Source organism: Schistocerca piceifrons, chromosome 7 (assembly GCF_021461385.2).
Source record: "Schistocerca piceifrons isolate TAMUIC-IGC-003096 chromosome 7, iqSchPice1.1, whole genome shotgun sequence".
Taxonomy (NCBI): domain Eukaryota; kingdom Metazoa; phylum Arthropoda; class Insecta; order Orthoptera; family Acrididae; genus Schistocerca; species Schistocerca piceifrons.
In genome coordinates this window covers 212,000,879-212,005,505 of record NC_060144.1, presented here as the reverse complement: position 1 = coordinate 212,005,505, position 4,627 = coordinate 212,000,879, and the positions used below count along the sequence as shown (strand labels likewise).

The 4,627-nt window shown below is 41.6% G+C and overlaps 1 non-coding gene across 1 annotated transcript; it reads right to left on the bottom strand.

Annotated features, from left to right (window-relative positions):
- Positions 1 to 2,669: 2,669 nt before the first annotated feature.
- Positions 2,670 to 2,744, bottom strand: Trnas-cga. The gene has a single exon. It is a non-coding gene; the product is annotated as a tRNA-Ser (tRNA).
- Positions 2,745 to 4,627: the final 1,883 nt, after the last annotated feature.

The window sequence follows — 4,627 nt, the reverse complement described above, 5'->3', positions numbered from 1 at the left end:
GGTGTAAGAATAGAGGAAATTAGGCACTTTGGCATAACGACAAGGAAATGAATTCCGCAAGTCTTTATAATAACTGTGTGAACAGACGTCCAATCCCAAAGATATGGCGAGAAGAGTCGAGTGGTTGCTTTGGTGAAACGTGGTAAAGAAGGCAATAATCCAAAGAATTTTAGATCAGTTTTATTACTCTGTCATCTATACAAACTGCTGGAAAGAATGATCTTAAATCGCTTCGTACCTGTATTTGGCCCCTTTCTAACACATCAATAAGCTGGGTTTCGTCCTGGCCAAAGCTGCACTAGACAACTGCTGAATCTTACGCAATTCATAGAAGATGGATTTGAAGCTCGTAAGGTGACAGCGTGGTATCTGCCGACTTATCAGCGGCCTATGACACTGTCAAACACCAGTTACTACTCCTCAAGGTATACAATACGACCAAATATTTTAGCCTAACTAGATTCATCGCAGTAATTCTGCAAAACTGTAGGTTCTCCGTTCACTTTCAAGAGCAGAGCAGTCTATGAAGACTATACAAAAGTGATCTTCCCCAAGGAAGCGTGTTGGCTCCAATCCTATTCAACATCTGTATAAACGACCAAAAAAAAAAATGGTTCAAATGGCTCTGAGCATTATGGGACTCAACTGCTGAGGTCATTAGTCCCCTAGAACTTAGAACTAGTTAAACCTAACGAACCTAAGGACATCACAAACACACATGCCCGAGGCAGGATTCGAACCTGCGACCGTAGCGGTCTTGCGGTTCCAGACTGCAGCGCCTTTAACCGCACGGCCACTTCGGCCGGCTATAAACGACCAACCTATAGCCCCCCCCCCCCCCTGAAAGATTGAGGTGTGTGCTTTTATTTGAGAAATAGGGAAACTACTCTTAAGTTGATGTTAAAATGGTCGGGAGTTGAGTTACAACATTGCTTCACTCCAAAATTCCTAGGAGTGGCGCAGGACAGATCTCTTACTTTCAAGATACACTGCATGAATTGCAAGTTGAAAGTTTCCACCAGGAACAATCTGTTAAGAAAACTGGCCGGATCACAGTGGAGCAGTCAACCTGAAACCATCCGAACCTTTGCACTTGCATTAGCCTATTCTGCAGCAGAGTAAGTTTGTCCTGTTTGGTATAACTCATCACATGCCAAACAGATAGACGTAGCTCTCAACGACACGTGCACAATTATGACAGGTTGTTTGAAATGTACTCCTGTCGAATGGATTTACCACCTTACAGGAATAGCACCACCTCCCATTCGAAGAGAAACTGCGGCGAATAAAGAATGAAAGAAAGTGGAATAAGAACGAACCCCTTGTAAGGGCACAAACCGTCTTCGCAGCGATTGAAGTCAAGGAAGAGTTTCCTTGGAACATTAAAGGTACTTACTACCACTGCTGAAAATGACAGAATGCAACTTTGGACGGATAAGACTTCCCATCCCTCTGACTGGAAAAGAGTTTCTGAAACTCTGCCTCCAGGGCATGACGAGGAATGGATGATATGGAAACCTTTGAATGGGCTGAGATCAGGAGTGGGTAGATCAAGGCTTAATCTAGCAACATGGGGCTACAGTACAGAAAACATTATTAAGTGTGATTGTGGAGAAGTCCAGACTGTTCAGCACATGCTTCATTGTCGACTGTGTCCAGCCTCCTGTACTGTAGAAGACCTCTATCAAGCGACAGAAAATGGACTGGAAATGGCGCCAAATTTTGGTCAAAGATTATATGACATGTTAACTATGCACCCACGTATGTTTCTGACACGAGAATAATAAAAAGTGAATTGTTGTAAAATATAGTGAAAAACGTTCACCAAGAAAAATCGATTAACACGAAATAATACCGCGCTCCTCTCAAAATAATATATAATTTTATATTTTTTTCCTTTAACACGAAACAGAAATTGCTTAAAACGAAAAGACTTCGACTCTCGGACAAACATAAACGCTACCTTTCTGCAGTCGCAACAACGGCCGATTTTTTTCAAGATCACAAAACACACATTAGTTGCTGTTGCTGTATTACCATTTGTCTTTGTGTGCTGCTGTTGCGAAATGATTCCGACCAGTTTCCCAATTCGGTGGCTGGTGTGTCAAAGACGATTAACTGTATGTCGGAATCAGTGAATCTTATGTCACACCCCTTTCATGTTTTTTGATTTTCAGTACAGTAAATTCACGCGCAACAGCAGAGAAACCGAGATGGAAAAAAAAACATTTTTTCGTTTAAATGAAGATGAATCTGTCAAGACAGTTGATGAAAAACGGAATTCTGTAAAGAATTTGGCATTGCCAACTATACGCTATCGACAGTAATTAACCCTCTGCTTGCGAGAAACACTGTATAGCGTTGCCTACCAGTCGGGACTCTCAGGCCCATGTTGTTTAAATTGATATAAGTTGACACTATTTTGACTACTTACGATGTGAACCACATTTGAGGAACAAATACTATGAAAATAATTTTATTTATATAAAGTTTACATTTTAAAAAACACAATTTTTATACTTTTACTGATGGCTTTTATTCTTATTGCAAATTTGCGCAGTGTCTAGAGACAACAGCAGAATATTCCGAGCATACAGTTTCGGTGCACTTACTGTCTAACACACAATTTGACTTTTTCTATCTTGAAACTTCCTGGCAGATTAAAACTGTGTGTCCGACCGAGACTCGAACTCGGGACCTTTGCCTTTCGCGGGCAAGTGCTCTACCAACTGAGCTACCGAAGCACGACTCACGCCCGGTACGCACAGCTTTGCTTCTGCCAGTACCTCGTCTCCTACCTTCCAACACAACTTGCACATCTTCTCAGGTGCTATTAATGAATCCATTGACTTCTTTACCCCTGCTAGTTACTTTCCCAAATTGATGATGAAAGTTCGACGTCTCATTTTTCTTTTTTTTAGCAGCATCAGGGAAATTATATATGCATTCATTAGACTTACATCGATCATGTTGAAGAAAACTGCCAATGGCCAGCGCCTTACATTTCTCTTCACACTGTAGCATCGCTTCTTCTGGTCCATGGTGTCAACGCCGCCCTTTGTGGCACTGTACGTCATTATAACTTCAGGCTTTAATACTTGTGATGATGACGCCGTTGGTTGGTCATGAAGAGAGTTGAAGACGGTAACAACTTCTTTCTTTTTAGGAACATAAGAGACTATCATCACAACTGGTTGGGAACCAAATAGCATAGAGTTTAGGGCCCTATTTCAAGTTCTTTAGGTGTAATAAAATCGGCAGGCAGTTCAGCTTTGATTTTCGGATAGTACCGAGTAGGTAAAGCAAATAATGAGCTGAATTAAGAGGTGTAAGCAAATTAACATAGATGATATTACGTCCAGACTTTTCAGCTTCATCACCAGAGTTTTCACAACATTCTCTCCAACTCGCAAAGCTCTTGTTTCTCCCTCCTTCCCCAAATGCACTTTCATCTTCCAGCAGTAGCTTGTTTTTCTATCACAAATTGCCAGAATATTCTTCCGTATCTACCAAGCGCTGATGGCATGTATTGTCGAAATGGGCAGCGACTTCGAAATGTGACCAACTGTTCACTGCCATGAACCATCCTGGAATGCAGGCATCCCTCAAGATGGTTACACACATCTCAAAAACTTCTCTAATTGGTTCCAGTTTGTCACTTGACCAAGTTCACGTCGGGCTGCTGCACTGTCAAAGCGCAACACCCTCAGAATAGCATGGAAGCGGTTGCGAGACATAATTTCATTGAACAGTGGTCGGCCATTCTCAGAATCCTAAAGCTGACTGATATCTTCATTTCTGACTCCAGTCAGAATGAGAATACCAATAAACTTTTTTACTTCATGCATATCTATATCCACACAGCCCTCGTAAACGATTCGACCTTCCTTGTTGCTCCACATACACACTTTTTCGATGAGGGTACACATATGAACAACATAAAACAAAAAAAAAATGTTCAAATGGCTCTGAGCACTATCGGACTTAACATCTGACGTCATCAGTCCCCTAGAACTTAGAACTACTTAAACCTAACTAGCCTAAGGACATCACACATATCCATGCCCGAGGCAGGATTCGAACCTGCGACCGTAGCAGTCGCGCGGTTCCGGACTGAAACGCCTAGAACCAGCCCGCCAACATAAAACAATATTCTTCATTATCACAGTTCCTTATCTAATAACTTGTAGGTTCCTGGTCTTCTTTCAATAAATCCTTTTTGCCCCACCTATCAGAAATTCCAGCTTGAGCAGCTGTAGCTCATATTTCATTACGAGAAAACAAAAAGTCGCACTCAACAAAATTTGCACTCAGTTGTTCTTCTCCATCTCCGTAAAGGGATTCGTTTTGTTCTGAGTTTTGAGCGACGTCTACCTCATCATCATCACTGGGAGATTTATATTCACTAGGTGGGTTTTCAGAATCAGAAGAATGTTCAAACAATTCCCTTATCTCATCTGCTAGTCCTCTTCTCCGTAATATTTTCAGTTTATAGAACAGACAACTGTTGTAAAATAATGCACCAGTATAAACATGTGCTTATCACAAGGAGGACTGTTGAACGCTGAAAGAATAACAATGCGTGTCAACAAAGGCAGATGACGTAACAGACGCTGCGCAGACAGAC